This window comes from Cupressus sempervirens, chromosome 6 (genome assembly GCF_028749045.1).
Source record: "Cupressus sempervirens isolate cs-2001-9-10 chromosome 6, ASM2874904v1, whole genome shotgun sequence".
Lineage (NCBI taxonomy): Eukaryota > Viridiplantae > Streptophyta > Pinopsida > Cupressales > Cupressaceae > Cupressus > Cupressus sempervirens.
Window position 1 is genome coordinate 160,817,184 of NC_143123.1, and position 24,174 is coordinate 160,841,357.

Here is a 24,174-nt window from a genome sequence, read left to right on the forward strand (position 1 = left end):
TACATGATGTAGGAAGACTCTTGAGTGTCATCTTAGCCACTTCTAAGTTTCCAACCTATAATATTTATAATATAATATACATATTCTCTCTAGGTGGCACTCGAATCATATCATACATGCAATCCACCAATTCATCATTTATTATAAGAATTCATACAAATCATCTACTTGTTCTAATTTGCAATTTTTCTCTATCTTCCACTACTCTAGTACATAAGGTTACTCAATGAGAGCAGAAAATTTAAACAAGGATGAGATTGAGTAGCTCCTTTTCCATTTTTTTATGATCTATTTTATTTTCTTTTGAAAGCCCTCCTTTCAAAATAACATCTGATCCATGGAGTCACATCTTCACTAATCTTGATCATTATGAAGAATATAATCCTATTGTTGGTGTAAATAAGTATTTACTATTTACACTTTACTTAAGTTTACTTAGGTTAATGCATTATTTTATTATTTATTTAGGGGAGACACTTAGGAGTTTGTGTACTCTCATGAGTTGTCATGTTGACAACACAAAAGTACGCAACTCTAATTCAGCACATGGTGCCTACAACAATAGAGTTTGCATCATTCACTGAGTTGTCATGTAGACAAAATAGTTATTTGCACTCCCATTTTAGCACATTTTTTTACAACACTAATTTGTGTGCTACACCATTATAGGCGTATCCTCTCATCATTGTACTTACTACTATGCTTAATGGAGGATAACTCATATCTAGTGGACATGTGCCTAGTTGTATGACTTATCATGTTGCTAACTTCTATGCATTCTAGAAGCTCTCCAGAGGCCTTTATATACAGGCACTCCTAGTGTACTTTCATATGGCACATTGAATGAATATATCATCATTCTGATCATATTGTTTCTGGTCTACTATTGTGCTTGTGTTTGAGTTCCTTGGTCTTGGGTGAACTCTACCTAAGGAAAATTCATACATGGTATCAAAGCTTGAGGAAATTCTCTTCACATAGCTGTTTGAGACCATTCATGCTTCAACACCTCGACTCAAATCTAGAGAATCTGTAGAAATTGGGAGCATCTAGAGCCAAATCAAACCTTGTCATTGCATCTAGAACATTGATTCAGTGAAGATTGACTATAAATTCACCTATGCTAGGCTAAAGTTGATCATGAGGCAATATTTTTTGCAAACCAGCACCTGAAGGCACCAATTTACAAACTAGTTATGGTCATTTTCAGATCTATTTTTAAAAAATTGGATCTGATAATTCTCTGCTTTTTTCCAAATTTGTGGGTATTTTTAAAAAAAAATTCACCTCGTCGGGCTAACAGAGATTTTTTTTTTCTAGAATCGAGCAATCACACCCCAACCCTATAGAGAATATTCAGTAGAATATTCTTTAAAATATGACATTTGTACCTCTGGATGGCAACCAAAAGTGGGCATACAATTCTAATACATTGCCCTCACTGGATAGGCCAAGCAAGCCACAATTGGAACTTGGCATACAGAGCAACCAGACTACACAATTTCAGCCATCTCTATATTTATCGATGACCAGCCAGGGCCCCTTCCACGTGGCATTTTTATACACAATTTGTGTAATGCAGTTTATAAACACTTTGCATGAGTGTTTTACCACCAATGTGGGATAAATACATGACTTTTGACATCCATTTTTAGTTCCATGACCACCAATTTAAACATTCTAACAATTGCAAGGGAATCTTGGCACAGTCAAATACTCCCTATCGCCAGTTAAATTGAAGTCTGGCACCTACGAAAATACTTTCTGGTGCGATGGAGAGACATTTTCGACACATTTTTTCTAGTGGCAAAGTTAAAAGTTTTTAGTGACGATAAAGTTTCACAGTGACTTCATTTTTTTGGGAACAATAGACCATGTCTTTCCTATCTGCCGCACAGACCATATTTGAAGGCAACCATGCAATGCTAATAACAGTCCTCCACGTGGAATATCAAGCACCCAACACATGGACCAATCCACGCCTACCTGCCTATCACACATGTCAGCTCCAAAATCCATATCAACTCCCTATTATATGTCATTTTGCCAGCTAAATAGTTGTATTAGACACATGGTAGTCTATATGAGTCTGTACAAGCTAACATCATCATGATGTCATGCTAATGTCATCACAGGGTTGACATTTATTGACATCATCAATTTTGCGAGCCTAAATTTGACAAATGTCTAACTGTCATCCTAGGGAAAAATTTCAACTCATGTGATGGTCGTATGACTATCAAATCTAACTCCATCTTTTACTGATTCAACCCCTCTCTAGATTAATTTTTGATTGTACAATTTGACTTTGGGAGGCCATATATCAGTCATTTGAACTCCAAATCAAGTGTGATTTTTTTTGAAATTGGGTATAATTTTCTAAAAAATTTAGTGGTGTAACTCTTTTCTAGTTTTGGTGCATGGATTTGTCAAAATTCGTGTCTTTTGGTGACTATACCTATTCAATCCTATATTTTGCAACATCAAATACTCTGTACAAGCTCATCTAGACATGAAAACAGGTTTTGTTTTTATGAAAGTGCATTATTTTGTGTCTACTTTCCAAACCTACAATTAGATTATAGGGTTGTGTGGACAAAATTTTTACTTTTAGAATTAGGTCATTTTCTACATTGTAATACTTTGATATATCTTCAACATTGTATATTTGAGATACATTGTAATGTTCCAATGTTGAACTCCATAAGGAGGTTGTAAAAAGAAAAATTAGAAATCCACAAAGGCCAAAATTGGCAAGTGGCCATTGTAATCACACTACATATAAAGTGCCCAATGCATCTTTTTTTGGGGGGGGGGGGTTTCTTGATTTAGTGAAAAGAAGGGTGTTCTTGGTGTTATGTAGTTTTTTTCTACAGTTTTCTTTCATCTTTTGCATCATGGGACATTTTAATTTTCCAAAATTAACTTCACATAACTATGCTACATGGTCGTTTAAAATGTGGTGTCATCTAATGCATAAAGGAGTTTCTCAATATATAGACGATACCCTTCCTAAACTAACAGGTGATCATGTATCTAGCAATGAAATCTCTACCTAGGTACAAGCATATAGGAAATCCCTAGGTGATATTTGTTTAGGGGTTGAAGACAAGATTGTATATTAGATTTAAAAGTCTCATACATCCAAGGAAGCTTGGGATACCCTCCAAAATCTATATGGTAAATTATTTGAAGAGGATGTTTTCAAAATTGAAGATGAGCTTGTATCCTTAGATCCTAAGTCATTTGATTCTATACAAGATTTCATCATTAAGGTGAATGAACTAAGGACAAAGCTTATTGATTATGGGAGTCCTATCAAAGATGATAGATTGATCTATCTCATACATAACAAGTTTCCATCTAAGTACTCCACATTTTTTTCTACTTATAACACCTCAAAGACTACTTTAGGGTCTTCCTATCATAAAGTCTTTTTTGATGATTATGTTAATCTATTGGATAAAGAAGAAAAGAAGTTGAAATTAATGGGGATTCTTATTTCACCTAAGTCTAAGGCATTGGTGACCAATAATGAGGGTTCTCAACTTTCAGCTGGTCAATCTTCAAATAAAGGAAAGGGAAAGAATAAGAAGTGGAAGAATAAATTATAGGATGCAGAAAAGGCAACACCATAATCAAATCAACAAGAAAAGTCTTCTTTGAGTTCAAATAAGAAGGGAGACAATAATAAGGACAAGAAAAAGTGTGCTTATTGCAAGAAGTTGGGTCATGAAGAACATGAGTGTTATCATAAAAAGATTGATGAGTTGACCAACATCATGAAGAAACATAATGTTCCATTGCCTAATGCTTACGAAAAGAAAGGGTCTTCATTAGATTCAAAGGACAAAGGACAAGCACTCATGGAAAATTCAAATTCTTCAAAGGAATGGATTCTTGACTCAAGAGCCTCATTTCATATGGGTTCTTCAAAAGGGGATTTTTCTTCATTGAACTGGTCAAAGGTACTGCACATCTTTGTGGGAGATGATACAAAAATGGAAGTTGAAGGGAAAGGAAATATGGAGATGGAAAATGGAGAGTTGAAATATTTTCTCTATGTTCCCAACCTAAGTTCTAATCTCCTCTCGATTTACTAAATCACTCACCTTGGAGATGGTCATAAAGTTGAGTTCCTTCCTGACTCAGTAAAGGTGCATAGTCTAAAAGATGATTCCTCGGTTGCAATGGGGAAGTTAATCATGAAAAAATGTTTTATTCTTTCTCCCACTTTGTGCCTAATTCTCCTTTACAAGCCTTGTTGACTCAATCCAATTAGCAATCCAAATTAAGGCATGAGTGGTTTGGTCATCTTGCCTTCTGCTATCTTCAACAACTTTGCACAAAAAAAATGGTCAAAGGTCTACCTACAATCAACTTTTCCACAGGTGACTGTTCAGAAAGTTCAGTGGATATGCATCTAGAGGAAAATTTACATAAAGGAAAGTCTTCAAGAACACCGGTTGTTCTTCAGTTGGTTCACATGGTATTAGAAGATCCTTTTGCAATGACATCAATCAGCCAAGGTCACTACATACTTACTTTCATTGATGACTTTTCAAGGTATACTTGGGTCTACTTTCTTCATAACAAGAATGAAGTGTTGGAAAATTTTCTAGCCTTCAAGGCTCATGTTGAATAGAAACCAAGGAAAGTCATCAAAGTTCTAAGGATGAACAATGAAAGTAGATATGTTAACAAAAGACTTAAAGACCTTTGCAAACTTGAGTGTATTGATCTTCATAATAGACTAGCATTCAGTCCACACAAGACAAATGTTGCAGCATTAAGGTTAGAACTCTTAAGTCTATGGCAATTTGCATGATACAAGCCAAGTCTCTTAATCCTACACTTGAAGTTGAAGCAATTATCAGTGCCAATCATATATTTAATAGGTCTCCTCATCCTGCCTTAGATGGCAAGACTCCTTTTGAGGCATGGTGTGGCAGAAAACTAGTTATGACACACTTCATAGTCTTCAGTTCTCTAGCATGGGCAAACATATCTTTGAGGGGATGCAAGGCACCACCACCTCAGCCTTGTACTTTCATTAGATATGAAGATGGTGTGAAGGCATATAGACTTATGGATCCTGAGACACATTAGATTTTATGGAGAAGGATGTACACTTTGAGGAAAGTTCACCTAGCTTATCCTCTAATCCTCTCCACACATCATACCTTCTGGAAACTAATAGTGACACCAATGATAGTGCTTTAACAAATTTAGACATGTGGGGTTCTATTGATAGTTGTAGTGAGAGGTCATGAAATCAGCATACTCCACATGCATACATAGCCACAATGATAGGTTCGGCCAAGTAGAGTACACCCAGTCTTCTAGATCCAACAATAGAGGATGACTACATAGCAGATATTTCAAGTTTTTTTGTGGAGTCACACATAGCAAATTTTGGGGACATAAATGATGATATACATCTTCTCTTTGATGGGGAAGATCCTTCTTCAGTTGTTGCAAGGGCTCACTCTAACCCTCATGTCCATTCTCTACATGATCGATCCTTATATGTTGATATGATTGTGGATGCTTATGAACAACAATTGCAGGAGGTCTCTTTATCAGTTGAGGAGATAGTATGTTCTTTGGGATAGGTTCTACATTCATCCTTCATAGGGACAGTTAAACAAGTTTCAGAGGCATCATTGATCATTGGGATTCTTTCCACACACAGTAGAAGCATCTCACTTGTACCTAGGGTTTTGTTTCTTCTAAAGGGGAGAAACACTATTCTATAGTCTTAAATCAGCTTCTACATTGGAGCAGAAACTATTCAGCATTGTTCTTTGATGGGGGAGTCTATACTATCTCTCTTCCTCTTCTCACATTTCTCTATTGTATATACTTGATGTATGTCATAATGAGGGGGTCTTGATTACTCCATCCACCCATGCATCTACTTTTTTGCATCTCTCTTTTTGGGGGAGGGTTTTTACCATGAGGTTTTACCTCTTTCTCTACTTTATGAGAGATTGCATTTCATTATGTACATGGGTACCTAACATGGCTTAACAACTAGGACCCATCATGCATTTTATCCTAGATTTTATGAACTTGAGCACATTCCCCTAAGTTGCACTTAAGTAGGGGTGTTGGTGTAAATAAGTATTTACTATTTAAACTTTACTTAAGTTTACTTAGGTTAATGCATTATATTATTATATTGCATTAGTTTATTATTTATTTAGGTGAGACACTTAGGAGTTTGTGTACTCTCATGAGTTGTCATATTGACAACACAGAAGTACACAACTCTAATTCAGCACAGGGTGTCTACAACATTTGAGTTTGCATCATTCATTGAGTTGTCATGTAGACAACATAGTTATTTGCACTCCCATTTTAGCACATGTTGTCTACAACATTAATTTTCATACTGCATAATTGTAGGCTTATCCTCTCATCATCACACTTACTCACGTGCCTAATGGAAGATAACCCATATCTGGTGGACATGTGCCTAGTTGTATGACTTATCATGTTGATAACTTCTATGCATTCTAGAAGCTCTCCAGAGGCCTTTATATATAGGCACTCCTAGTGTACTTTCATATGGCATATTGAATGAATATATCGTCATTCTGATTACTGCCCTAAGGAAAATTCTTACACCTATAAATAATAATCATGTTCAATATCACTGAAAGATCCCACCATTTTGAGTTTTTAATATCTATTTGAAATATTGTGGAAACCACATATTTGCCTAATATCTTGGGATAGTAAGGATATTGATTATCAAATTCTAGACCTAACAAATTGCTTCGGTACTGACCTTGTTAAATTGTCAAAGATACCCATTTCAAAAAATCTCATAAAATATTTTTTCTATTTATTTTATTTTATAAGCCAACACATATATGGAGGGATTCTATAGTTTTTAAAGTGAAAATTTTGTTCAATTGGAAATTATGCATCATAATAATGTTAGGAAAGGTTTTCTTACCTACAATGCCCAATAGTGGAAACTAATGTAAGATATGGCATATCACCACATAGGCTTTGGAATTTCCTTTGGAATTATAAAATATCTTGATACCAGCATGAACATTCCCTAAAAAGAGGGTTATAATAAACTTTTATAGATATTTCTTAGCTCTATTTAGGAGGGAAAATTAATTACAAGGAAAATAAATGATGGGCAAAATCCTCAATAGCTAGCTTGTAAAAGATGTTTAATCTTTGGCACTAACTATATACACTAATGTGAGGAATGTATTTAGAATTTAGTATTTCCTAGATGTTTAAAAAGGGGCAAGGATCCAAACACTTATTTTGTGAATCTTTAAAGTTGGACCATAAGATCGAACCATAAATAAACAAATACTCAAAGCAGATGGCAAGAAGAATTTTAGAAAGATTTCCATGGTTGGATAGGAAAATTTCTAGCATTACAATCAATCAAAAGGTAGTATACATCCTTCCTCAAATATATAGAGGATCTAAATGGGGCCACTAGATTTGGAGAATAATAAACTTGCTGAAATTGGTTCTTTTGTTTTTTTATCCTGATATTCTTGAAATGCACTTAAAATCTTGATCATCATAACATAGTCAAGATGATCAATCCTTAGCATGAAAATAATGATGATAAAGATGAATAAGTAGACAACATAGAATGGATTTTTCTAATGGCTAATAGTGATATAGCTCATGATATAGGAGGTTAGGCCATGGGTATCAATTGTTTAGTTAAATTTTCTCTCAAGTCTTCAAACATGTATTTCTTTCTTTACCATCCTTCTCTTTCCTAATGACAGACCATGGAATATGATTTGAAAAAATACTAAAAAACATACACAATTAAATCCAAAAATTAAGTTCCATATTAGTTTAGTCTTTTCCAACTTTATAATGGAAGATCTTTTGATCTTATTTCCTTGATATTTTTTTGAGGATTTTTTATCAAGAACAAAAAATATATAGAAAGCAAGAATAGAAAGTAATTACCTGAATGCAAGCACCAGCAATAATAACCATTAGGAAGTTAGGCACAACACTAACTATGGCCATCATGAGACTTTCCAGCACTATAACACTTGCATATAGGTAAAAAAACAAAAAAGGCATAGTAGTTCAACCCATGATGTAGCCTAACCATGCAATAACAAACTGTCCCTAATATTATTGAAATCATAACAAAATATGGAATCCCTCATAGAGTATTACCCATCACAAAAACCACAACTCCATAATGTCCATTCATCCTTTCTTGCACTAATATACCTACATCACACAATAAAAGTAACAATTCCATTTAGAATCATGAAATTTCCACAATCCATAATGATCTAGTTGAAGATAATTCCATTTAGTTCACCCAAGCAATGAAAACATCAAAGCTTTAATCTTTAGCACATGAATTTACCTCCATATCTTCAACAAAATATGGGAAGCCTCTAATAGACATAAAAGCAACAAAGCCAAAAATGAAGGAAGTGCTAGCTCCTCTAGCCTGAACACATGTTGTACAACATGTTTAAGTGAAAATTTTGAGTAGCACAAAAAATATGTCCTTAAAAATCTCATAGGTGACATGAAAATGAATTCTTACCAATATGGAATTATATAAGGATGTACCAAGATTCAAGTAGATGGTTCTGATAAAAATTGTGAGAAAAATTTAGATGATAAGCCTGAGCCAATAATACCTAGCATCTTTGCTCATATTAATAAATGATCTATGTGTTAAAATGTAACACTACATCAAGAAACTAGCTTGGTTACCCCCTTAATCCAACACCATTCCTCTCTACAAATCAAAACCTTAAATCACAAAATGCTTCTACAAATTCATTTCCTTCAATATTAGAGTAGTAAGATTCAAAACAAGAAAGCTCACATTTTGTGATATTTCATGTACTCTAGCCTCTGTTGCCTAATGTTTCTTAGAGTGTTGGCACTTCTCCATGAGAGTTTGGGTAGCTTGGATTGTTGTAATTTTTTTGAAAGGGTCATTTGATCTCTTGATCTAATCACATGAACAAAAATGTAATCTTCATGAAAAAAACACCTTTTAATGAATTGTAAGATTCACAACATCAAATTAAGATTGAGGATGTATAAAGTACATGAAATCTCATTGATCCTTTCTGTGTAGCTTTCCCTTTGTCAAAATTTGAGTTAATACATCTTAGAAAGTGATTAGATGGGTTCTAAAAAGGAGGGCAAGGAAATATTGTTTTCTCAAAAAACTAAAAACATCACAACAATTCTTATTTGTGAGAATCCAGGAATCTAGTTCATATTAGTATTTAATTATTGGAAATATGAGGAAGACAAGGTTACTAAGAGGGAAAGGTGAATTAGGAACCAATAAAACTTCAACTTATTTCATCAATTAATCCTTCATATAATATGTTGATGTAATTGCATGCATGAAAGAATGAAAGCATTAAAGCATTCATAACACTTTGACACAAAATATGGTGACCTAGAAACCTTCTAAATAGAAATTAAAACTGGTGTGGGGATGATACCCACAAAATTTAGTATTTCAGTATAAAGTTGGTTGGTTAAGGCTTATAATTGATCACTTATGATGATATGCCCTATTAGGAGCAATAAGGACTGCTAGGTCCACCTTGTGAAAGGATTTAAAAAACACACAATGAAGTATGCACTCGGTAAAGAGATTTGAAAAAGACTATTAAGTCTACCCTATTAAAGGATTTAGTTGATACACCTATTAGGATGAATCAGTGGTTGATCTTTGATTTGTAACTTTGATTTGCTGGTTGAGATTCCTTTGAAATGTAAAGATCACCTTGTTGTGATAGATAAATCTTTGTCATCCCATATACTTCTTGTAGCCTTCTTAATTTGTACTTCCACTTATGTGCTTTCTTCTAATTAAAATTGTCATATTTGGATGTGATACAATATTTGACATAAATACCAATCCAAAATACAATTCAACAAAGTCAGCTACAATATAAGTTTAACCACAATCCAAAAAGTTAGCTCAATTGTTGCTACTTAGGTTCTGAAGAAAAACTCAATGAGGTTATGATACTCGGCAACTATTATCAACACTTAGTATTGTCATTCTCTCGGTAGACATAGAAGCTTGGTTCATACTAATCACTTCCATGTAGTTTAAACTCTAATAGCACTAGTGACTTAGTGAACACTGTGAAACTAGGCATATAAATTGAATCACTTGGTTAACAATGCATGGCTTATTCAACACTAACATTGTGAGATCGATATAAATTGAATCACTTGGTTTACATTACTTGGCTCGGTCAACACTAGATTCATATCATTGATACTACAAACTTGGTAGATACTAGAGAACACAGTTGACGCTATGCAACTCAATTAGTATTGTGAAGCTTGATTTGCATTGTCAATGATGAAATCAATAGATACTATTTGGTGTGAACTAAAATCATATTCTGAAGCTTGGTAGAAACTATAGAACTTAGTGGTAAATAGATTTCTTGGTTAATACTGTAAACTGTAAGATAAGTTTGGTAGCTTCTAATCAATTAAGTGTGAGTCACTAATAAACAAACTTGACCATAATGTCAAAAATCTCTCCATTTGGCATTAGTGACAAAAACACTTATCAATCCAAAACTAAATATAATTCCAACTATAGTCATGAGTACTCTTGTTGTGAAACTTAAATGTCAAAGTGAAATTTGGAATAAGCATAGATATCGATCTCAATATGTTAGTTGAACATTCTAGAGTTAAGAAAATATTTAGCACTCCATTGTCAGGGCATGAGCATTATGATGTTTGCATTCGAAGAAAATTACATGGTTTCATTGTATATTGAATATTTCATCATCCTATCTGCAACTTATCAATGTCCATACATGATTACCCTAAGCTTATCCAAAAAAAAATGGTGTTTTGCCCCTTAAATTTTGGCCATGATACACCAAATTGGAAAAATATTTGGAAAATTTGGGATTTTCTAAAGGTACAACATAGAGTAATTTTTATTTGAAAGAAATTGAGAATAAATTTTTGGTCATTTTAATATTGTGGATGACATAATATTTGGAGGAAATGACAAAGCAAGTGATAAGTTTGTTGATCAGATGAAGAATGAATTTGAGATGAGTATGATTGGTGAGATGAAATTTTTCTAAAATTACAGATTGTACAAAATACTAATGGTATTTTATTATCACAAACTAAGTATTTGAGTGACTTATTGAAAAGATTTAGCTAAGAAAATTTTAAGATTGTTGGTACACCTATGATAACTAGCCACAAGTTATCTAGAAAAGATGAGATACCTATAGTTGACAAGAAGAAGTACAAGTCTATGGTTGGAGGTTTATAATATTTGACTTGCACCAAACCTAATTTAGAAAATTTAGTTGGGATAGTACAAAATTTCAAGATAATACTACAAAATCACATTATGTAGTAGTAAAGAGGATATCTAAATATCTAAAGGGTATACCTAATTTTTGACTATGGTTTGATAGATCAAGTGATTTTACTTTGTGTGCTTATATTGATGTAGATTGGGTAGGAAATATGGATGAGATAAAAAGAACTAATGGTGGAGCATTTTTCCTTGGAGGAAGATTGGTTTCTTTGTTAGGAAAGAAAAAGATGATATTTCATACAGTATAGAAGAAGCAAAGTATGTATTAGTAGAAAATAATTACAACCAGATCATATGGATGAAGCAGATGTTAATGAACATTGGAATAGAATTCTTAGAACCTATTACCATACATTGTGATAACATAATTATAGTGAGTATGTCTAAGAATCTTGTGTATTCTAAGACTAAGCATAAACACATTAAGTATTATATTTTTAAAGAAAAGATTATGGAGAAAGAAATCATATTGGAGTATGTAATTACAAAATAGAAGATTGCAGATATCTTTACAAAGCCTTTTCCTCAAGATACATTTGAGTGTTTGCAAGGTATTCTTGGGGTTATGCCCCTACCTACTTTTAAATAAATGATGTAGAGAAAGCATTAGTCCAGTGTTGGGAGTATCTAATATGAACAAATTCATGAAGGAATCTTGGTAGTTGGTATAGAATAGTGTCTTTGGCCACTTGATCAGGTTAAGACTTGGAGAAGATGATTAACATAATGAAAAATTTGTCATTGATTTCAATGGGGAAGAGTATACATAAAATATTCTCCTTGGGGAAGAAGAAAACACTCTCTAACATAATGGAGAAGATATTTCATAGAAGATATATCCTATGTATATGGGAGAAGAAGTATTCTTGATGTTAATGGGGAGAAAATGGTGAACTATATCAATGGGGGAGAAGTTGTGAACAATTGATTTCCATGTGTGTAAGATTGAGAAAATTCATGACCATTTGTCAATGAACAAGAGTATTTACTTAGAGGCAGAGTGTGAACAAATAATGTCAATCATAGGAAAAAGGGAAGTAGAGAGAGGAGTGTTCCTATGAGTTTCAAATTTTTTTGATGATGAGGATTTGAAATGAAGAGAACATCATCTATTAGCATGAATTTTGATGATACTACTTTGGGGGAGTATCCTAAGTGTTGTATAGTATTGACATATAGCATTCATGACTATGTTTATCATTGATGTCAACATAGTACCATTTTTTAAAAGTCTGGCTAAGTAGTAGACAAAGATCATAGTCATACCTATAATGATTTGATTATCTAGTTATTCACAAACATGAATGTATTCTATAATATTTCCTAATGATGTGGTTCATTGCACAAAGTCTAAGTCAAAGATTTACGAAAGTTGTACCTAATTTATAAAGAGTAGTGTAGAAATAGAGCATTGGGAAAGCAATTCTTGATATTTTTTCACTATCTTTCATCTAAGATGTAATGAGAAGATGCATAGTTATACAATGATAGAGGATAGTATTTTGGTGACATCAGCAAGTGTGCAAGCCCTAGTATCACACATGTGAAGTTTTGTATAGATTGTGAGCTGACAATGATATTGTAATTATAATTAATTAATTATCTTATTATAATTAATTGAGAAAGCCTCAAGGCCAACTCAAGGAATTATTTTGAAGATATGGTATAAACACAAGTCATTTTTAAAGTGCAATTGTGAAAATGAGTAGAGGGTTTGGTAAATGTGTGTAAGTGATCCAAGGGATTATAGGATGCAAGTTTTTTGATCTAGTTATCAGATTAGAAGGAGTAGAGGTTTGGTTGACAAGATAGAGGAAGAGGAAGGAATTACATTTCAATTCTATTATTCTAAGGAATAATATAGAGTTCATTTTGATAGTATATCCATTGGTCTTATCCTTGAAGTTTTTTGGGCAGTAGGTCTAGCTATCTTCCTAGAGTTGGAATCTCCTAACATGTATTCAAAGTCTCCTAATAGGGACTTGTATGTATTGATTGTATTCTTAGACTCCTAACAGGATCCATCCTCTAACAAGGAATGTTTATATTAATACATCATCTTGTGGGTACCATCCCCACCAGTGTTTTCCCTCTGATCAAGGATTTCCCAAGTTAACATATCTAGTGTTATTATGCATGAGTATCTTATTTTTGTTTCTAATTATATTTCTCATATGGTTAAATTTTAATAAGGTTTATAATTGTGATATTAGCTAGATAATTGATTCGACACCACACACAACCCCCCCCCCCCCCCCCGCCCGCACCCCAACCCCAATTATATTGGTGGATTATATATTCTAACAATTGGTATAAGAGCATCAAGTCCTTGGAGCTTAAGCTTAATAGCTTTGGGAGATCAATGCCAAATATTTTTAGAAAGGATAGTCCTAGATTTTATGGGGCCAACTATGACCATTGGAAGGAGAGGAAGAAGACTCATCTATTATGTGTGGGTTTGGGTTATTGGATCTTTACAAAGAGTGAGATGATAATTGTTGAAGAAGAGAAACTTGAAGAATGCAGTGAAGTAGAGAGAGATCTATTCATGTGTAACATGAGAGCTAGAGAGGCTCTACTATTAGCTCTTCTAGACAATGAATATAGTTAGATAAATTTACTTCAAACATCTCATGAAATTTGGAAAGAATTAGAATCTACTTTTGAAGATGATACATATGCAAAGAGAATTAGATTGTAGAATTGGATATGTACATTTTAGGAACCTAAAATGATGGAAGATGAATCTTTAAGAAGCTATATTGGTAGAAAATCATAAATTGTTGCAGGAATTTAGTTTCATGGTGGAACCAAGAAAGAAGATGAGGTAGTATGGAAGATCTTGAAAATTTTGATGCCACCATTAAAGAAAGTAGCTTAGATGATTCAACTATTGATACCCTACACTAAGTATTTTACCAAGGAAACATTGCTCAAAATATTAGAAGCTACAAAAATAGATTTGAGATAGCCTAGAGATCTAGCAAGAACAAAAATAGCTTTCAGTGCCCTCAAAATTTGACCTAATCTAATAAGGAGTGCAAGCACACATAGAGATTTTGCTAGTAGCAGTAGATCTGATGAACACAAGGAAATTGAACAAGGTATTTACCTTCTTGTGAGAAGAGAAAAAGATGGTAAGAAAATATTTAAACTTTGGACTTGTGATGAATTTGATCATTATGCATCTAAATTTGTAAAAGAGAAAAAAATTATAAAGGAAAGTTCAAGCCTAGAAGAGATAGAAATTGTTTGTATGCAAATGAATATGAAGAATTTAAAGCAAGTATGGAAAGATTCTTGAATGATTATGATGATGAGCTTGAATTGGTTAAGAAAGATGAAGTAATAGAAGAGATAGATTTGGTAACTATTGTTTATCCAAAGGCTAACCATGAAAATGCATAAGTTTTCTTTGAGACTAACAATGATCTACAAAATGATGTGTTGACTATTGAGAAAAGAGGAGAGCACAATTCTAAACCTAGAGATGAGATAAGAGTTGAGATGTCAACTCCCACCCCAAATAGGAATGTGACAAGAATCACCCTCCTGAGAAGATAATTGTAAGCAAAGATAAAGGTGTGATGAAAAGAAACAAAGTTAATGAAGAGATATGTTTGATTTATCAAGTTAAACCTAAGAGAGAAGATGAAGCATGTAAAGATGATCATTAGATTCAAGCAATGAAGGAAGAATTATATCAAATTGTGAAGAATGAAGCTATAATAGCCCCAATTGTAACAAAAATTGATAGAATTATCTAAATCATTGTAATTTATAATTACAATCACAAAATAACTATTTAATCATTTTCCTAAATATTTACAAAATGATTTGCTAAAATATATATTTAATAAGTTAAATACTTATTAATTTTTCATTATCTAATTTGTCACTAAAATATATAATCAGTCAATACAAACTATTAATCAAATGATATACTAAATCCCTAAATACACTAAAATTATATACATAACTAAACTTCTAAATGACATGACTAAAATGGCCTACATACTATAAGTATGAACAAAACCAAGTCAAAAGGGCATGGGAGGAAGAAAACTAAGAATATAAAATTGTACATGAGACTTGAGAAGGAATCAAATGTACTCTAGTGATAAGGGATATATGTGGGAAGGGAGGTACATGTATGTTATTTAGAGCCCACACTTTAGAAAGGCCTTACAACACTCCACGTGGACCAATGAATCACGCATGAGTTTGAGTGAATAGGAAAAGAGATTGAACTAAGTACCCATCAAGAAGGGATTGAGCCACTAATAATCCACTTAGACTACACCACATCCACCTATGTCTTCATGCAAGGTGGTAGGACTAAGAACCGAGGACCAAAGAAAACCCGTGGTAAGTAGTTTTGTGATTAAGGGAGAACACCAAATTTGAGAGCCAACCAAATCATGAGCCATGTCACATAGAGGTAAAAAATGTATTAATCCAAGATTAGTTTAAAAATATAAATTTATAGATTATAGGAACAAGGTTATTATATTCATTAGAAAAGAAAAGTATGTTAAAAGTAGGGATTACTAAGAGGGGGGGTGAATCAGTAATCTAAAAACTTTAGTCACCAACTGATATTATTTATTACTTTAAACCATGCATAATAAAGCAATAAAGTAATGTTGAATAGTAACAGTAACAATACACAAAGATAACTAATAACACCATGTTTTGTTAACTAAGGTAACCTTGGCCAAGGGAAAACCTTGATGGGGATGATACCCACTAGATAATATACTGATATATAAGTTCCTTGTTAGAGGATGGACCCTATTAGTTGTCAATGATAAAATTTAGTATAAGCAATCCCTGATAGGAGATTTTGAATCCCTATTAGGAAATTTTGAATCCTTGTTAGGAGTTGTGGTATAGTAAATGCAAGATGAGCTCACTGCCCAAACATGCACTTCTAATTACAAGAAGAGCTCACTACCCAAACAAGTAATCAAGCTTCCAAAATATAATAATTGTATATTCTTCCTTGATTAATTTTTGATATTTAGCTCAATCTTGAATCACAAAATGGCTTATACAAAACTTCACATATATCGCTTTCATATTAAGTTCACACATCACAATATTCACACACAAATTTTTTTCCTTCATCACAAAATGTCTTTTGCATAAATACCATGCCTTTACAAAAAAATTTGCTAGGTCAGCTAAGACCATAATCCACATTTCTACTTAGAGTAAACATCTAGGATGTTGGCCCTAATTGGACAAGTAATTATTTTGTAAACAAAACAATTCTTTCCTTCAATTCTATTGTTCTATTTTGCTAAAATATAATTATCTCTATTTCATATAGTTTGTATAGATTTTTGAGGTTATACACATCATCACCAACATGTATACTATCTCCATCTAACCTTTCAAGTCATAATATGACATCAGCAACAAGTTATAAACAAAATAATACATTGTTGTACACCAAATTGTATACTTAGACAATTTTCTAATTACCAAAAGCTAAGTCTCTTCATTTCTGAGGCTTCCTATAAGAATGTACATCATGTTTCCATAAATGACAACAATTACATATCTCTCTTAGCCAATTTTCAATAATCTCCCCCCTTGGCATTGATGGCAACAAGATAGGGAAAATTGGCTAAGTAACAAAAACTACATAAATAGTATAATAACATTGCATCTATTACATTTGTCCATCTTTACATATGCTCTCCCTTACAATATACTTTACAATATTTATCTTCCTTAGATGTACTTCTACCCTTAAAAATTTTAATAATTTTCATGTGTACTTCTCCCCCTTTGACATCAATGACAAAGGTCAAAATGTCAAAACTTTCCAAAACTATCAAAAGTGTTGTCCTTCCTTAAGCTGATAGGATCTTCACACAATCATCAAACTTTTCCTTAAGATTATCCATACCCTTAGTCCATGCCTCCTTGGTGGATTCAGTAGAGGTGAGAATTATACATAAAGAATATGATGCAATCTCAACTACATTAAGATCTAAATACAATAAAGTTAGAATAGGTGTCCTTCTATTTCTCAATAAAAGATATATTCAAAGCAATAGACTCTCTAAAATCTGATATCCTCTTCAAAATTTGTTCCTTTTGAAGTTCTAGTTTCCTAATATCATTGTGGATACTAGCCACTTGTCCTTCAAAATCATCAACTTTGCAAGATGGATGTTGGATCTAGCTGGATAGAGCCTCTAGCTCACTCATTTTTTTATTTTACCTAACTATTAATGTCCTTAGTCAATTTTTATGATAAATTACATGATGTTCATTATTTTCCCATCCTATTAACATTTTTGAAGTTCCTTGATACAACTATCAAGACTAGCCAAATCATTTTTAATGTTCTAACAAATGGTGCTAAACAAGTTAGCATCATGTGAAATATGTGCCTTTATTTCTGCAACATTCAAAAAGTTAGTGAATTTTTCATCAAATTATTTGAGCACTGCTTGTGCCCTCTATTCAGGATCTAATTCTATGTGTTGTACTACCAAAGTACTGTTCAGGCTGTCAGTAACCTCCATCAAGGTTTTTTGTAGGCTCTTTACTATTTTATTCTTCTAAATAAGCTTTCATAGGGATGAGATCAAATTAGTTTGATCATCATCATCAAATGCTAATATGGCAAGTGAAAGTGGAGTATATGAACTAGAAGGTTTAGTGTCATCCTCCCTTTGCTTCTTGGCTCTTTCCTTTCTTTCCTTTTATCTCTTCTCTTCCAATCTCTTCTTCTCATAATCCTCTATTTTCCTTCTCATTTCTTCTTCTACTACTCTTTTCTTTTCTTCCTCTTCTTTTCTTTTCTTCTCAAGTAACCTCTTCAATTTTTTCTTTTTTTTCCTTCTTCAAGCAACCTCTTCTCCTCTTCAATTTTCCTTAGTTTGTCTTCAATATCCTTAGTATTAGGTCCATTAGGTTTATAACCTTCAAATGGATTGGTATCAATGCTAATGGTAATATTGGTTTGATCAATCTCTGTAGTGTCATTGCTCACTAACACTTACAAAGTTCCAGCTACTGGAGGAGATGTTATCTTTGATTCTATCAACATCTGACTTATAGATGCTATAATCTCACTTCTTAATTTATCTTTCTCACCCACCATAAATAGAAATGGTCTTAGTTTATTTCTTAAGTAAGGTGCGAGATTATTCAACAATCTCTTAATCTCTTTTTCATCATTAGTCTTGCAAATAGTTCTAAGCATAGACTTCTGAAGTTCTAAATTTTCTTCTCTTACTGGAGCCTTCATCTAAATAAGTCTATCATAGACATTTTGATTTACTAAACCCTCAATATCCTTCAATTCCAGATTATTTTCTATGATGTATCTCACAATAGAGATATCAATCTGATCCTTCTCAAAACTATTAGACAAATCATAAAATTTGTTCATATGAACAAATTTACCTTCATTAGCAATAGCTATGTTAATCTTTTCTATCTTTGGCTTCCAGGGTTGCCGAGATTTTTCTACTAATTTCTTTGATTATGTCACCTTCTCTAATTGCTTAATCTCTTGTTCCCCTTCATCTTCATCACTAGACTCAACAATTGTCAACAATTTCTTTTTCCTTTTCCCTGGTCTGGTAGCTTGTTGCTTGACCCTTTCTATCTTTATGGTCATAGATTCCACAAATCTCTTAGATTTTCTCTTTAGCTCACTAGGCTACACATATGACATTGTTTCATGTGGAATGCTTTTCTATATAGATGTCTCTACAATAAATACTAAAAAAGGTTGTAAATTTAGTATGCCTTATTTCATATTTTTCCTAACTACCTCAAACTCAATCTTAGTCATACTAGCCTCTGATAAGGCTTTATTCATAATAGACTCTATCTTCTTGTGTGATTCCTTGTCCAGGGTTGCTTGATGAGCTGACTAGGTAATTTCATCAAAGATCCAAATCTATATTTTTCTTCATCTTTCTCTAATTTCAATAATAAATCAATATAACTAACTATTGTATCATCATTCAATTCATAACCCAAGGGATCAAGAAATTTTTTTTGAGGTTCTACTACTTTTATATAAGTATAATATATATCAACCATAATGAAAATGTCTTATTTGAATCTATCTACAATTGTATCTGCAATTCTGAATCTCTGTCTCATTTCATTCTAAAATGTTTTCACTATCAAGCTTCCATTATCCAATATCTTAGTTGTAGGATGCCTTCTACATACTACTATGATCTTCTTTATTGTACATCTATCACTTCTCATTATCTTAGTGACTAATAAATATGAAAATATTTTGAGAACGTGAAAGAATATGTTATTGATCAATGACTGAAATCTAAATACACCATTCTTAGTCCTCTTGATCTTTTCTAGGTTCTCTAAGAGTTGCATTCTTATAATTTCACTAAGATTTAGTTTCTCCTTCTCCAAACATATCTTATAAGCTACATAGATGAATCTAACTGATTGTTCATTAATCTTTGAGTTTGCACATATAGAGTAGGCAATGATTCTACTTAGAAATCTTACATCATCTTGCTTGATGGTGTTGATCACCTTAGTGTTTCCATTATACATTGCTTTTCTATAACTCTCAACTTTCTTTTTGACCATTTTCTAACTTGTAGGTACACTGGCTTGTTTACTAAGACTAGTTACCTCATGAATAAGGTTGACAAAGATATCAATTACACTATCTTGTATCCATAGTTTTCCATCATGTATCCTATTTAATATGATCTGTGTCCACTCATCTATGTCTAATTCATAGTAGAAATGATATTTGAATAGGTTTAGTTCCTTTAAACATTCAAATTTGGACTTCATAGTCATGTCATGATTGAAAACTAATTCCATGTCCTTTTTCATGTATTCACTACCAATAGACTCAAACTTACTATTAATATAACTTCCTACATCTTCAAGATATACTACATTGTTCGAAGTGATGGATAATACTAAGTTACGATTTCCTTTACTAGGTTTCACAAAAACAACCTTTAACTTAGGTTTTTCCCCATTCTCAACATTGTGTACTACTAACATATCCATGATTCTATCAAATATGAACTTTTACCAAAGAAAATTGCAGAAAAAAGATAAAATACCTCTTTCCAAAAATAGGGTTTGCTTCAAAATTACTCTAACAAGTTGCTTCTAAATTCTCTCTACTTTGAATAATTCATAATGAAGTGAAAATAAATTTTTTACTCCATTTATTTCATCAACTTGAGCTTGCATTAATTGCATACTTTGCAAACATGAAAAAGTTATCAATTATATTCCGTAATCAAATAACTGTTCAAGATCATTTATCCAATCTTCAAATTCCACCTGCAATTTTCCATAGCTATTTTCCATCGTGAAAAAACTCTACTAAACTTTTTTATATGAAATTCTTTGCAAAAACATAGTTTCCATCTTCTGTTATAGAATTAACCTTTTCTATAATACCAGTAACTCTAAATTCCTTCATAACTTGTTTAGATAAGCTCAAAATTACAAGTGAGCTTAGATACCATCTAAACTTAAATGGATACAACTTTTCCCAACTTCACTACCTCTAATTTGATCTCACAGTGAAGTTCTCAAATTTTGATCAAGTGAACAAACTTAATTCAACTTAATTGAATCAAACTCAACAACTAATTTTGATCTTCCTATCTTATCATCATCTATCTTTTCTTTTGAGATATCTACTCCTTTTACAAATGCCTCATTAAGTTCTTCTCAAAGTTCACTAATAATGTTTCTTTTTTCCTCATTGTATTTGTTAGTTCTAGAGTTCCTTTCATGTTTCCTTCTATCATTTTTGACATCCTTTCCATCATTCCTTATATTGCCAAAGTTTCTTTCACTATTCCTTCTATCTCCATAGTTTTGATCCATTCTATAGTACTTTGATATATGTCCAAAGTTGTTGCATAACTAACATACTGGTGCTCTAGTTCTAAGATTTCATTGATCATCAAGTGCATGACAATTCCAAGTAATGTGTCCTAAGTTGTTACACTTATAACACATGATTTGTCTTCTATCTTCATAAGATCTTCCTTCACTTGATGTCCTTTCTTTATATCATCTTCTATGTATAGGGTTAGTATTTTTAGACATTCTACTATTCCTTCTATCATCATCATACTTAGGTCTCATACAATCAATTTCTTTATGACCCATACCATGACAATTATAACAATAAAAGTTCTTAACATGATTCAATGACTTATTTGTACAATCTGTTTTCATATGACCTATTCCATTACATGAAAAACACTTACCTTTAAATTCATACTTGGTTTTCTTAGGAGATTCCACTTGCTTTTGTTCATCCAAAATTTTGACTTCCTTGTCTTGTCCAACTTCTTTGGATTTATTAGAAGATTGACTAGATTCAATCTTATCATCAAATTTACCTTTTTCTTTCTAATTTGATCTAATCTCAAGTTTCTTCATAGACATGTTAATTAGATAACCAAGACCAGTATTATCATAAGTAGGTCTCTATATTGACATTGAATCATCAAGCTTTTCTTTGCTAGAATAAAGCTTCTCAAGCTACTTCTTGCACTAAGTTAATTCACCTTTCACAATAATATTGTACTTATGAAGTTCTTCATGATCTTCTTTCAATGTTTCAAATGTAGATGTTTTCTTTTCTAGACTTGCTTTAAGATTTGCATTCTTAATCTTCAAATTATATTCAAATTTATTAGGATCATTTCTCAAATTTATTTTAGATTTATAATCTTCAATTCATGCTTCAATATCTTGTACTCTATTTTTAGCTTCAAATAATCATCATTACTAGTTCCAATTTCAGTAGATTCAAGCATGGATTTGAGATGTTCAATCTTTTCCTTCAATTGACCAATGTATACTTTGGAGTCTTCATATCTATTCTTCATCTTATCTCTTTCTTCAATTAGGAGATCATTTTTTCAAGAGCTTCTTCAAGGATCTTCATCAATTGTTCCATATCAATAGGAATCTTACTTAAGTTGTTAAGCGTCTTCAAAGTAACTACACTCTGATACCAATTGTTAGAAATAGGGGTGAATCAATAATCTACAAATATTAGTCACCAAATGGATATTATTTCTTACTTTAAAACCATGCATAACAAAGCAACAAAGTATTGTTGAACAGTATTAGTAACAATGCACAAAGATAACTCATAACACCATGTTTTGTTAACTAGGGAAACCCTGGCCAAGGGAAAATCCTAGTGAGAATGATCCACACTAGATAATATATTGATATTTAGGTTCCTTGTTAGAGGATGGACACTATTAGAAGTCAAAGAGAAAATTTAGTATAGGGAGTCCATGTTAGGAAACTTTGAATCTCTGTTAGCAGTTATGGTACAGTAAATGCAAGATGAGCTCACTGCCCAAACATGCACTTCTAATTGCAAGAAGATCTCATTTCTCAAACAATTAATTGATCTCAGATTGGTTTTAAAAAGTGAGTGTCAACACACTTAAGACATTTAATTAGTTCATGCTGAACTAGCAATACATGTTGAGCAAAACATGTAAATATTAGATCATGTAGAGCTACAATGAGTGCTAAGTCACTCAAGTGCTAAGTCACTTAAGTGTTGAGTAGAAAAATAATGCCAAGTGACTCAAGATATAGAGTAAACAAGTGGATGCCAAGCAATTCAGATGCCAAGTAACAATATATAGAATAGTGCATGCCAAGCATCAGTGACTTCATTTTCCAAGTGACACAATTTTGACATATTTGTCTATAATGGCACAAATAACTATATAAACCATTTTAAAGCCAACTTAAAGATCAAATTTTGATCTTTTGGTGATAAGGATGAATCTCTATTTGGATTCCCTATGCAATTACATGCAATCAATTAGAAAATGGGAAGGATTAAGTGGCAAAATGGATGAATCTCAGTTGTAGATTCATACCTAACCCTAAGCCACCAAAATCTTCTTAAGGAGGAAAAAAACCCTAAACTTTCAATGAGAATTAAAGGAGTGAACAATATAGTTTGCATGCAGAGCATCCAAGGTGACTTAGATGAAAGAGTGAATTACACAATCAGTTAGATAAGAACAAAGGATAGAGAAAAGGATACAACATTGATACATCTAAATGAGAAGGATCAAGAAAGACATTGATTAGAGTTGAGCTATTATCAAGCAAGCAAGTGCCAATCATAGGATCTATACTAAGACATTTTAATAAGTGGTTTTAGTTAAATGTATTAAGAAAAGTAGTCCTAACAAGCTTATGAAATCCTTTAATAGGGTGCTTACTTAATTGTGAGTTAAAGTCCTCTAACAAGGCACACTTTTAATAGGGTGTTGAAATCTAGTAATAAGGTAAGACCTAATAGTCTTTATAGGCCTTTAACAAGGTAGACCTTTCACAGGGTAGATCATATTTCATGGTCAAAACATTATAACCTTCATTGGATACACTTTATTGCTATAGTAGTGAATATTTATGGGTGTCATCCCCACCCTATTTTTCCCTTCTCACTTGGAAGGTTTTTGGGTAAACGTTTCTGGTGTTTTGTGTGTGAATGCTTATATGATTATATGTTTTAGATGCTTATGCTTTACATTTTATTTCAACTTACTTATTTAATGCATGTGTTGAATATATGGTGAAATTTTTATGGATCCAAGGTTAAACTATTGATTCAGCCCCCCCCCCCCCCCCCCCCCCCCCCCCCCCTACTCAGAAGGTTACTCTTTCCACTTGTTAGTCTAACAATTGGTATTAGAGAGTGGTTCTCAGAAGAAGAATCTTTGAAGATTTGAGGAAAAATATTTTGAAAT

The 24,174-nt window shown here is 32.5% G+C and overlaps 1 pseudogene; it reads right to left on the reverse strand.

Moving 5' to 3' along the window:
- Positions 1-293: 293 nt before the first annotated feature.
- Positions 294-24,174, reverse strand: part of LOC149551746 (ABC transporter G family member 11-like) — a 71,182-nt pseudogene continuing 47,301 nt past the window's right edge.